The following is a 14,441-nucleotide window of genomic DNA, read 5'->3' as shown; positions in this document are numbered from 1 at the left end:
GCAAATTTTCATCAATGTTTAATTATGACGTTATCACGTAAAATTATCGTCCGTAAACCGACTTTACAGACAGCCCCGTTTTTTTTGACGTGAAGTCTAATAAATCGATGAACGCCGGCTGCACGCAAGAAAAAATGTCCCGTAACGCACATTGTCCCGCTAGGCTGTGTCCCGTTACGCTCATTGTACGCTTGCGCAGCATCTATCTCTCTTCCACTCGATTGGAACAACCATAGATTTGACTTTTTCGAGGCACCTTAAACTTGAAACACTTCCATTCGTTTCCTACTTTTCCTATCATCGTCCTATCCTTTAACAGAATAACACAGATTGGAAGAAGTTAAATAACAAACATGTATAAAAGTTATAGTTAAAATAATCTTTTCGTTAAAGTAATAAACATATTTGAATTAATGAGTGCGAGTAAATTTTATCAATTAAATTGTAGATTTCATTTCACTCCTTCTTTGCATCCATACAAAATAGTGATAATTCAATAAAAAATGATTCAATTTTATTAATAAAAGTATGCAATCATTTCATCAATGTTTTGTTTTGACGGTGTCACGTTAAACTATCGTCCGTAAACCGACTTTACAGACAACCAATTTTTATTTTATTTTTACAGTTTGTGGATATTGCGGACGTATTCGTGAGCTCGGGTCGCCCCATCACGTCGCTGGGCTGCCTCTAACGACCTCACGCGGCCGGGCGAAGGGCCTCGCGCGGCTCTGACGAAGACTAAGCTGCAGGTGCTCCCCGACATCCGACAGGAAGAGCGACCCTGCGACCATGGAGCGGACCCCGGGTAGACTGTCATGGCGGTGGCACCCCCAAGGCCGCGCGAGACGCCCGCTGAAGGAGACGGAGCGGCGCAAACGACAGGAAATAGAACTCCTACGTGCGCGAGCTGCGCCCATTTATCGGTCCGTGATTTCTTGGGGGGGGGGGGAACAGGGAAGCGCCGCCATCAATATCAGCCTGTCGTCGCTAATCCTCGCGGCGCGGGCCTGCAGAGAGCTGGCAACACTGCGCCGGTGACACGGGCGTCGGTTTGTCACTTCCTTCGCCTCCGACACCTGCGAGCTGTCCGTCCCACGGGATCCAGACGTTGCAACATCATCTTGTGAAATTTGCATCAAACCTCCTATGATCATTTAACACATAACGATCGAATACGTGAAAAAACATTGTCTGTGGGATGCAAATTGGAACGCAATCGTCAATTTGAATAACCGTAGCTATAAATGTAATCAATACGTCACGAGCAGCTTACTGAAATTTAATAAGAAACCACAGAATTAGGTAAGTTTTGAAGTTAAACTTCTTGCGGACGTTCAGGGCGAAATTTTAGTTTTCGACGGAAATGAATAGATCTGCGGCAGTTGAAAATGTTGAATTATAACGCGCATGCGCATTTCTGTGATACTCAAAAGCAGGCAGCGAGCGTTCTAAGTGTGGCATGCATCACGGCTGTTAGCGGTCCATTCCAGAAATTTGGTGAAATATTTTGACAAGATCCTTATGAGGCATCAAGCAATCGTTCAACACAAATTGTTTTATTATCTAAAATAACTTTGTTTTCCGAGGTACTAGGTTAGACAGAAATTTACCAGTGATTCTCTCTGGAATGATTAAAAAATATTCAGCTGTCAAACTTAATATAATAATAACATGATAAGTTACCTCTCACCAAAGTTCTCTAATTTTGTGGGGTACAATATATGAAATGGTCATCAGAATTTTTCAGGTTAACCGTATTTTTTTTACATATTATTTGTGGCTTATTTGATGAAATTAAAACATCGCTTTAATAATTATTTAAAAAACAAACTATATAACATAATTTGCTGTGTCAGATCTTCCTTGTCGGACCCCGCAGTTTGTGAGAAACTTCGTGACGGGAGAAAAAGCCCAGTCTCCGATGAGGTCGTTGGTCGTAACATTCTCTCAACTTGCAGTGATACTTGAAGTGCATTAAGAAACTGCTGTCTTTCTTCTCATTGTCTGCATCGTAAATCAATGTTCCGTGGCCGCTATTGTGGCCATGGGCACACCCACAACAATAATAATCACATTTGAGGGGCACAGGAAATCCAACTGAGATGGACAGAGAGATGGAATAATCTATGCAATAGTCGCGAGTGAATTAAAGCATTCATAGTAAAGGTATGTTATCATATCAACGAAACGGCAGTTTAACTTTTAGGCAAATGAAGGCTGATAATATACTAAATGTGACACAGCCTGCGCCCTGGTGGTGGGTGATAGAACTGAGCCATCCATCCGACTGAGGTCAGCTCTTAATCGGCCAGCGGGGGATTTAAGGCACCAATCTCTCATGGGAAGTGTTATCGTTTGTTCGTAATTATTGCCACTTACACAACTTTTACGCCCTTTGCATTGCACCCAGTTAATATCGGTTGTAAGCATTTGAGACATGACAGCAAATGCAAAGGAGTTACAGTATTTAATGTACAGAAATATCCATTTAACTAATATAAATTAAGTAAAAAAAAAAATCAGAATTAACCTGTAAGACAGAACCTTAAATACTAGTTTTAAGAACCAACTCTGTAAGAACCAAACCTAGTGAGATTCCGTTTGTTGCCGATTCCATCGATTAATCTAATGTTAAAATTCTATAGGCGATACACCAGTTATGTAAAATAACAAATGACTCACAAATATTAATGTTATGGGTCCTTTAGTTTTCTCTGTGGTTCGAAGACTTTTGAATAATATACTTACTGACACCGGCTGTATTGCAGGTGCAAAGCTACTTTGTTTCGAATATAAGTGCTTTTAGTTTCGGAGTGTACTTGCAGCCGGGTCTCTAGTCTGTATAAAGTGTACCGAGTTTGGCGTTGGAAGACCTTCGTGGTTGAGACATCTTCTTATATGTGTGTGTGTTTTTTTTGACGTGACAACGTCTAATAAATCGATAAACGCCGGCTGCACGCACGAAAAAGGTTCCCGTTACGCACATTGTCCCGTTACGCTGTGTCCCGTTACGCTCATTTTACGCTACAGCCGCATCTATCTCTCTTCCACTCGATTGGAACAACCATCGATTTGACTTTTTCGAGGCACATTAAACTTGAAACACTCCCATTCCTTTCCTACTTTTCCTATCATCGTCCTATCTTTAACAGAATAACACAGATTGGAAAAAGTTAAATAGCAAACATGTATAAAAGTTATAGTCAAATAATCTCTTCGTTAGAGTAATAAACATATTTGAATTAATGAGTGCAAATAAAAGTAAATTTATCAATTAAATTGTAGATTTCATTTCACTCCTTCTTTGTATCCATACAAAATAGTGATAATTCAATAAAAATGACTCAATTTTATTCATAAAAGTATGCAATCATTTCATCAATGTTTTGTTATGACTTTGTCACGTTAAACTATCGTCCGTAAACCGACTTTACAGACAACAATTTTTTTTGTTTATTTAGTAGATGTAAAGCGTACAGATTTACGGATTTATACATTATGATGATGCCTTCTATAACAGTAGTTTATATTTCCAAGCCCTGAGAGGTGCTCGACCTGAAGGCCAGTATGCCATTTTCTACGTTACTAATATTTCGCCGACATCAGGTTCATCAGAGACCTTAACGGGAGATTAACTGGAAAACGGATTGCCGGGAAGAAGGAAGGGGGGGGGGGGGCGAGAAGTCCTTCTTGCTTGCAGTGACGTCCATCTCGTTGGCCACTTGCGAAAATCCTAGCATGATCCTGCCGGGAACCAACCAGGATCATCTTGGTGAAAGGCGAATGATGACACCACCTTTCTTGTCAGTTGAAATGTTAGGCTCTTTGGTAATTCTTCATTACTAGAGGCATGCATATTTCGCGAAAAGATTCCGAGACTAGCTGAAAGTTAAAACTCTGTAGCATCGTTTGTGTTTAATGATTGGGTGAGTTTCTTTCAGGTACATGTCGATTGTTACAACACCAATCAGAGTAATTCAGTGCGGAAGCAAACGCGTCCTAAGTGGCTCGGTCAAATAAGGCGACGACTTCTCTCGCAGACGGCCGCCAATCACAAGAAAGAAACCGCTGGTGCGGGTGTACCTTGTTGCAGTCTAATAGGCGTCGAGTTTTTTTCGCGAAAAATGCCTGGCCCTATTCATTACCGACCAATTTAAATTGACCAAAATGACATTCATTGTTTACATGGTGATACAGTGACTATGTGACAGAGCTGTGACTACGAATTATGACACGATAAAAAGTTCGCACAATTGCCTTGCCTGGAAGTCAAGTCTTATTATTTTTTTGCGTTTAACATTGTTATATATATATATATATATATATATATATATATATATATATATATGATAAACGAGTCAACTGTATATTAATAGTTTGAAGACCTATGTATTCATAAAATCTTTTGCTTTTTTGCTGATAAGTAAGTAAATTAGATATTAATATTTTTGAAGACGAAGTTACAAATTAAATCTATTGTTTTTTTAAGTTCATAAATTTGTAAAACGAACACGTAGAATACAAAGTAAACTGAAGGCTTTCAGGGCCATTGTCCAGTGAACCAGATTGTCTTGGCAATGTAGAGCGAATAGTCGGTACAATCTGCCGCTTCAGCGCGGTGCACAATCGGGTCCCAAGATAGTTTATTAAATAAACAACATGTCCCTTCGCTCACAGCGTTTTCTTATATAAAACAACGCACGACAAAAAGTAACTATATAATTTGTTGATGAACATATCACCTACAGTATCCCATAAAAATTAAATCTGAATTCATAAAGCCACGTTCAACTTTATTAAATATATATTTCCCAGTATTTCTGTTTCTGTAACAAATTTTTAAAGTGAAACCTCTTTGCTGAGGGGGCTACAATTTATACGAGCGTTACGAAAATTCCGATCTCATGAGGGAAAAGTTAGGTACGTGGAAGGACCGGTAGAGGAGGAGATGACAGGAGATGACAGGAGGCATTATTGATGCAGCATATTCGCACACTTGTCCACTTTCATACTTTACACTTGTACAATTGCACACTTGTATAATTGCACACTCGCAAACCTGCATACATGCATACTTGCGCAATACCATAATTTAGCGCTGGCATACTTGCATAGACCTACAAATTTTTTGTATCTGAAACCTCAGCTAAAGAGAATTATCTTTCGTAAAACTAATTATTAGAGACCGGAAAAATTCGCGGGTTCAATGACCTTCAGGATAGACTCCAATATCCTTTACACACTCGGGCAAATACCAACTGTTCATTGGCTGCTGACTTGTGAGTCGTCATGACTGGGTGGCCTGTGATTCGACACTTCTATGAGTGAGGGTCTCTAATTGGCCCTCAGTCCTCCAGATTAACAGTGGACCAATGACAGAAGCAGCACTAAGGTATAATTATTTGAATTCTAGCTTAGCACGTAATGAACCCGCGAATTTTTCAGGTCTCTACTTATTATATAATAAGCAAAATGTTTCACTTCTTTCACACGTGGAATATACGCACACATTTTTTAATCGATCAACGTATTTTTTTTAATGCGTCAGTTTTAAAAATAAACTAGGTTTCAATACATTTAAAATTAGATAAGTTATGTGTGACGTCGTTTTTATTAAAATTGAGGAAACATCTTAGTGTTACTTGAAGCATCTCTGTTTATCAGAACTACCTTAAAAGTGTTGTGACCATTGAAGATTCACAGCACAATATGAACGACTCGATTCTGCAACGTGATGTGGTTGAGATATTCCCTGGGCGTGCTTTCAGGCTGGCTTCGTTGTGGAGAAATGACAGGGTGCGATCGGGCCATAACCTGTCATTCAATTGTATAGATTCCTTGAAAGGATTTCCTGGGAATTCCGTCTCGCACGGGCTGACGCGGGAGTTTCCCGCTCGCTCGCTCGCTCGTGTCTTCACTCGCACAGTTGGAGATCGCGGCAACACACGCACAACATCTCATAGTTAGAGACCTGCAAAATTCGCGGTTTCGATGGCCTTCAGGATAGACTGCACATACCCCTGTACACTCGGGCAAATAACGCAAGTTCATTGGCTGCCGACTTGTAAATCGTCTCGGTTTGTCTGTGATTCGATCCTTTTTTGGTTGAGGGTTTATAACTGGTTGATATTCGTCCAGATGAACAATAAGCCAATATCAAAATTATTTAAGAGGTATATGTGTTTGAATTCTAGCCTATCACCGTATGAATCCGCGAATTTTGCAGGTCTCTACTCATAGTACGTTCGATTGAGCGCAGGAGTAAAAATTAAAGTATAAACAGTTATAAAAAAAACTACGCATCATGTGGGGGAAACACGTTTGACACAAATGTTATGTATAAATATATTATTCTTAAGGTAGCTCATGGTTAGAGACCTGCAAAATTCGCGGATTCATTGACCTCTAGGATAGACTCCACAGTCCTTTAAATACTCGCGGAAATGACACCTGTTAATTGGCTACTGACGCGTGAGACGTCTCAACTAGGCTGTCCGTAATTCGGCACTTCCTTGGTTTAGTGTTTTCCATTGGCTCACAGTTCCCCGGATAAAATGTGGGCCAATCGCAGAAGCGGTACGAAGGTATAGTTTTGATGCTAGCCTATCGCGAAATGAATCCGCGAATTTTGCATGTCTCTACTCATGGACATCTTATATGCTATTTTTTTTGTTATTTTTATATTCGTACTGATATGTTAATTCTGGTTTTATTCGAAAATATTTCTGACAATTTTTGGTACTTTAGGCTACAGTATTTATCAAGTTTATTTTGTATGTTCCTAGTTAGTAAATATGTATGTGGTTAAGTGTTCGACAAGGCGGTATGCCTTAACTTGGCCACTTAAAATAAGGCAATAAATAAATAAAACAACGCCATTTTTTACACTGTGATTGCAGTGGTGCATGATCCTTGGGACTGGTTTGTGCCTTGTTGGGTAAACTGTTCTCCTAGTTTGAAACCGCTAAATTATTTCGCATTAACTGATAAATTTATTTGCCTAAACTTGCAATGCTTAAAAATGCATTATAAATAAGATATACAATTTCTTTTTAAATCCGCTGAAACAAAACAGCAGTTACTACCTAGAGACTTTACAGTGGAACAGGATATAAATTTTTGGCAAAGTTGTCTCAGATTTAAGCTGTTTGCTGAATACTTATCAGACATTTATAAGCAGTCAAGTTTACCTTAGCTATGGCGTAAATTTTCCGAACTCTTCGCTCCCCCCCTGCTGCGCTGCTCAGTCTGAAGCAGCCGGGGCAGAAAGCTTGGTGAGCGCTGTACTCGCGGTGGACTCGGTCGAGGCCGGCTGCAACCCGCGCGGTACTTCACTCCCATTCCGAGCTCATCTTAGCTGCGTCTATTGCGCTGCTCAGTCTGAAGCAGCCGAGGCAGAAAGCTTGGCGAGCGCTGTACTCGCGGTGGACTCGGGCGAGGCCGGCTGCAACCCGCGCGGTACTTCACTCCCATTCCGAGCTCATCTTAGCTGCGTCTATTGCGCTGCTCAGTCTGAAGCAGCCGGGGCAGAAAGCTTGGCGAGCGCTGTACTCGCGGTGGACTCGGTCGAGGCCGGCTGCAACCCGCGCGGTACTTCACTCCCATTCCGAGCTCATCTTAGCTGCGTCTATTGCGCTGCTCAGTCTGAAGCAGCCGGGGTAGAAAGCTTGGCGAGCGCTGTACTCGCGGTGAACTCGGTCGAGGCCGGCTGCAACCCGCGCGGTACTTCACTCCCATTCCGAGCTCATCTTAGCTGCGTCTGTTGCGCTGCTCAGTCTGAAGCAGCCGAGGCAGAAAGCTTGGCGAGCGCTGTACTCGCGGTGGACTCGGTCGAGGCCGGCTGCAACCCGCGCGGTACTTCACTCCCATTCCGAGCTCATCTTAGCTGCGTCTGTTGCGCTGCTCAGTCTGAAGCAGCCGAGGCAGAAAGCTTGGCGAGCGCTGTACTCGCGGTGGACTCGGTCAAGGCCGGCTGCAACCCGCGCTGTACTTCACTCCCATTCCGAGCTCATCTTAGCTGCGTCTGTTGCGCTGCTCAGTCTGAAGCAGCCGGGGCAGAAAGCTTGGCGAGCGCTGTACTCGCGGTGGACTCGGTCGAGGCCGGCTGCAACCCGCGCGGTACTGCACTCCCATTCCCAGCTCTTCGCTGCCGCCTCTGCTGCGCTGCTCAGTCTGAAGCAGCCGGGGCAGAAAGCTTGGCGAGCGTTGTACTCGCGGTGGACTCGGTCGAGGCCGGCTGCAACCCGCGCGGTACTGCACTCCCATTCCCAGCTCTTCGCTGCCGCCTCTGCTGCGCTGCTCAGTCTGAAGCAGCCGGGGCAGAAAGCTTGGCGAGCGCTGTACTCGCGGTGGACTCGGCCGAGGCCGGCTGCAACCCGCGCGGTACTTCACTCCCATTCCGAGCTCATCTTAGCTGCGTCTGTTGCGCTGCTCAGTCTGAAGCAGCTGAGGCAGAAAGCTTGGCGAGCGCTGTACTCGCGGAGGACTCGGTCGAGGCCGGCTGCAACCCGCGCGGTACTTCACTCCCATTCCAAGAGAACGTCGCAGCGGTCATTACGCCTCGAGTCAGCTTTAATTAGTGCTCACCATTATGTGGACATTGCATTACGCTCCCGTCATCACACCGATGATTATTTTAGTCACTTAAATACTATCCACACAATGAAAAAACAAAATAATATCTATTACTAAGGCGGGTACTGTACACATATATAAATACTGTACGGAATTATACGTTGTAACATGTTACGTTACTTCAGCTCATATGTTTAATAGATTTAATTTTTTCACAATATTACTAAGGAATGTACCTATGTTATATTTAATTCCTGAAGCAAAATCTATTTGACATAAACCAATAAATAACATCATTGGCTTTAATAATAAATATTTGGACCAGTGAAGGGTTGAATCCCAGTATTCTCGAATACAAATCTTAAATTAGAATCACAAAATTTACCTCAAATGTAATTTTCAAGGGTAAAATTTAAATTATATATAAGATATTAAAAATTTTATCATTGGCGTTTAAATATTTAACCTAATAAATATTTGTTTCGCGAATTAATTTTCTAGAATCAATACATATTGTAATTGTATTTATATATTATCTGTTAAAAGCACAACATATTGGGGAATGGTAACACGTTAGGTATGAAGAAAACAAACTGACCTAGTAAACTTCACAGATTATCAGCGTCAAACTTTTTTTTAATGGTATTTGATGATTTGATTAGCCCATTCCTTATTTTGATTTAAATTTACGATGTACATGCATAGCAAGGCCATAGAAATTCATTGCTCAAATGTTCGTAGAAAATTTACACGCATACGAGACAGCTCAAACAAATTCATAAAAAGCGTATTTAAAAAAATTAAATCATCGCGAGACATTTGCAACGTGATTCGAAATGTTTTATGGTGTGTTAATATGTAACTGGATTTATGAAGTTGGCAATTGTTTTGAATATTTGAAATATATATATATATATATATATATATATATATATATATATATATATATATATATATATATTAGATAATGCCCGGCATGCGTTGCAATGCCTCAATCAATTTTTTTTTGTAATTTTTTAAACGAATACTAAGCATCTCTCTTTATCTCTCTAATTCTCTATCTCTCTATGTATATCTATATAACTCTCTCTATCTTTCTATTTATATCTCTATCTCTCTATATATCTTTCTAGCGGACCCGACAGACATTGTCCTGCCCAAATGTACTTTTTGTGAGATATGGATATGGCGGTAAGTATTTCTACGCTGGACATTTTGTATCTTCTCATTATACATACCCCTCCTCTTGGGCACGCCACTGCCGTTACCAAAAACCTTTCCCATGGTTACGCAGAAGGCAACAACAATGCAAAAGCCCGTTGCCATGGAGGCTAATTATCAACAATGCTTAGTTTTTTTGCTTTTAAAGCGTGTATATTTAGTTTTTCTTAACTCAGAATCGAGATGAAATATCCAATTGTGAATCTAAACCATCCTCCAATCCCCGTGAACTCACACACAAAATTTCATCAAAATCGCGTACAAACAGACAGACAGAAAAAATACTGTTTTATTATAGTAAGATAGATAGATTATTCTTACATGTTCGCATCCATGCAGTATATGAAAAATCAGCATGCATAGCCCCACACCTATAACTATACGTATCTGCTGCCCACGACTTTTTCCGCATGGAATTTTGTATTATCTTGCACCATTTAGAAAATTAAACATTATAACATAACAGTTGATACAGTTGTAGTAGTTTTCTTATGTTCACAAATGATAATTTTTCTCACCTCTATTTCAGTCTTTGCAATAAAAATATGTTACTACCTAAATTTTGAGTAAATATGTTTCTACTTTCAAATGTAATGACGGGAAGACACTTCATAAAATGTCTTTGTAAACCACATTTACTGTTTTTTCCGTCTTGAGCTAGAATGTAAAGATTGTCTGCATTACTGACCCGCGAGCAAGCTACATACATTTCAGAGAGAGAGTGAGAGAAAGACACCTATTGAATGTCTATCCAACTAATTTTTTTATGAGAGCATATTTTCATTAAATAAATCATGCAATCATTCAACGATAAAAGCTGTTTATTTAATTAAGCGGACGGGTTCGCTCCAAGGAGAAAATTGACGCGGCGAGACCTCGTGGACATAGAGAAATGACACACACTCACTATTTGTGTGGCTATGAAACATGATTTTTTTTCTGCAATTTAAATTGTAATATACAAAAAGGGTATTGAAAATTGAAACAAATATGGCGACACTATAAACTGTCAGGATCTTTATTTTTTTCTTACTCTCTACTTAGTTCCTTACAATAGCAAAACTTAATGGCTTCTAATAATGCTTTGCAATTTTTGCTTTTAAAGCGTGTTTTTTTAGTTTTTATTAACTCAGAATCGAGATAAAATATCCAATTGTGAATCTAAACCATCCTCACTATTTGTGTGGCTATGAAACATGATTTTTTTTTCTGCAATTTAAATTGTAATAAACAAAAAGGGTATTGAAAATTGAAACAAAAATGGCGACGCTATAAACTGTCAGGATCTTTATTTTTTTCTTACTCTCTACTTAGTTTCTTACAATAGCAAAACTTAATGGCTTCTAATAATGCGTTGCAATTTTTGCTTTTAAAGCGTGTTTTTTTTTTAGTTTTTCTTAACTCAGAATCGAGATAAAATATCCAATTGTGAATCTAAACCATCCTTGAATCCCCGTGAACTCACACACAAAATTTCATCAAAATCGGTCCAGCCGTCTAGGAGGAGTTCAGTGACATACACACGCACACAAGAAATATATATATATAAAGATATATGTATATCCTTTTTCGACGTGACAACGTCTAATAAATCGATAAACGGCGGCTGCACGCACGAAAAAGTGTCCCGTTACACGCATTGTCCCGTTACGCTGTGTCCCGTTACGCTCATTGTACGCTTGCGCCGCATCTATCTCTCTTCCACTCGATTGGAACAACCATCGATTTGACTTTTTCGAGGCACATTAAACTTGAAACACTCCCATTCGTTTTCTACTTTTCCTATCATCGTCCTATCTTTAACAGAATAACACAGATTGGAAGAAGTTAAATAGCAAACACGTAAAAAAGTTATAGTTAAAAAAATCTCTTCGTTAAAGTAATAAACATATTTGAATTAATGAGTGCAAATAAATGTAAATTTTATCAATTAAATTGTAGATTTCATTTCACTCCTTCTTTGTATCCATACAAAATAGTGATAATTCAATAAAAATGCTTCAATTTTATTCATAAAAGTATGCAATCATTTCATCAATGTTTTGTTATGACGTTGTCACGTTAAACTATCGTCCGTAAACTGACTTTACAGACAAACAATGTTTGATTTAGTTGTATTGCTTTGTTATGCGAAGTAGTTTAGTTTAAACATACACAATGATTGGATGATTCTTGTTGGAGCAAAGCACTGCCGCGCTTGCAGCGGCGACCGCAATGGTACCAGGCATCCATACCAACAAATCAGCGAGCTGGGCTCCCCCCCACTTTTCAGACGTAACTTGGTTCCAGGAACACGTCATGCTGTCATCGTTGTCAAAGTTTCCGGGGGCGGAAGGGCTTGTAATTTGAATAAGGGCGGTTCCAGGAATGACAGGTCCGACGTAATGGAACTTAAAAGATCCTCCCTCACACGAGCGGGCCGACCGAGGACGGATGTCAAGAAGCGAAATGGAGAACTTCAAAATTGCAGCAACGTTATTTGGCAGTTGAAAGGAGCAAGTTACATACAATTTCGTTCCATTCTCTAGAGTGGCAACTATTTGGTTTTGCATGCAGATATGTACAGTTCCAGGTATGAGATTTCTATCGCTGCATTTAACTTTCTCGCCTACCTTGAGAAACACGCTTACTTTTCTATGTACATTTCTGTGGTGTTATGGAAGAGAGGGTTAAGTCAAAAACATTAAATTTTAAGAGAGGTGGAAGAAAGTCTAATATTATTTTCACGATCAAATATTAGTCGTTATATTATTAATTATTGATATCTTATACAGGCAACACAAAACTACAAACCATATAAAGTGTCAAAAGGCATATCCTTCAAATAATCCTTGACTTTCTTCCACTTCTCTTAAAATTTCATGTTTTTGACATAACCCTCTCTTCCATAACACCACAGATTTTAAAGTGTTAACACCCAACGTGATAAATTTTAAGTGACAAATTTTGAAAGAAAAAGATAATTTTGAAATAAAAATTTTATACACGTGAAGAAAGGGACATTATTCTCAAAACTTATACCAAAACATTGGACTTATCAATTTGAAAATAGCTTTTGTTTATACGTCCGTACAACACAATTTATCCAACGTAGCTACCTTAAATCGAATTTAATCTATTTTCATTGAAATCATCGTTTACGTTTAAAAAAATAGTTTACACTAATTGTAAAAATAACTCTTTAAAGCTAAGGTATAAATACTTGAAAGAGTACAGTTTTATGTATTCAATATATTTTCAGGTATGTTAATTAAAAGTGGATCCAAGGGGGCTAGTGACAAAACACTAGATATAATTACATTTTCCGGAGGAAACAAAGGAAAATCCTTTATTTATGAACATGGGATTAAATCTTTCTCCTCTCAACCTACGCAATATAAAGTTTATAGAATCATTTCTGCTGTTAACTGTATATTATTTAATCCTTTTACGTTTTTAAATTACTTAAAAAAGAATGTTTAAAAAAATACAACTTATAATAATTTTTAATACGTATACCTATACGAAAAGGTTTTCCTCAAATTATGTATTGTTTCTTAAATCTTAAGTTACCTCAAAAATACTTTTCATTAACACGACACTTAAGATTTTGTTTCGTAGTTGTTATTTATTTATTGGCTCCTGTTTATTGAACTGCAATAAAATAGCCTAGAATTCACGAGTCCCTAAGTAGAATGAGTACTTATTATTAGAGATAAAGTGTTTTGTTTCGAGGTAAATCTTATGAATAAATTTAATGCATGTGCTATTATAGTAACTTATATTTTATTTTTAACCTGCGTCTGCTCATATAATATAGTAAATAACAATGCAAATAATGTGCTAATATACCATTAAAATTATTGGAAGGTCAAATATTAATAGATAAATTTATATGATAATGATTAGATAGCAAGAGAAAACTGATTTAATCAAACGAACTGATAAAACTGGGCAGATCGACAACGGGACAGTTCTGTGATACGTTATAAGTCAGCAGAAACCAAAACTTCTGAACCAGTAACAGAATGATATGAATGCAGAACATCCTAAACCATAGTTTATAACAATTCCAAGCGTTCAATAAACAATTGTACTGTTCCTTCAACCCAGACAAGTGTTTTCCCTGCATGGACGGTTTGAAAGTGCTGTGGGATCATAATTTTGGTTTCTACAACTATTAACTTTTTCTCGGTGTGCCGGGTAATTTGACGTGATAACGTCTTATAAATCGATGAACGCCGGCTGCACGCACGAAAAATTGTCACGTTCCGTCTGAGCCGAGCGTGCAAGAACCGGCCAACCATCGTGCGAGAAAATCTTCTATAATATCAAACAGGTTAAGGCGGACTTTTTAACTAATTGTTCGTGATTATATTTAAACAAATTATTTAAATTAAATTTGCAAAAACTGTAAATAATATTTGAAAATTAAAAAAGTGTGCAATCTTTCATCATTGTTTTGTTATGACGTTATCACGTAAAATTATCGTCCGTAAACCGACTTTACACACAACCCCCTTTTTTTTAAGACCGCGAATGTGATATTCTAACAAGACCGAGGTGGTTGGTTTTTTTTCGCGTGGCTATCAAGCCGCGGTTACACTGGACCGCGTGTCAACAAGAGCTCAGCGAGTCCCAAATGCAAGGCGATAGCAGAACTC

This window comes from Bacillus rossius, chromosome 2 (assembly GCF_032445375.1).
Source record: "Bacillus rossius redtenbacheri isolate Brsri chromosome 2, Brsri_v3, whole genome shotgun sequence".
NCBI lineage: Eukaryota > Metazoa > Arthropoda > Insecta > Phasmatodea > Bacillidae > Bacillus > Bacillus rossius.
Note: the sequence above shows the minus strand (reverse complement) of the source record.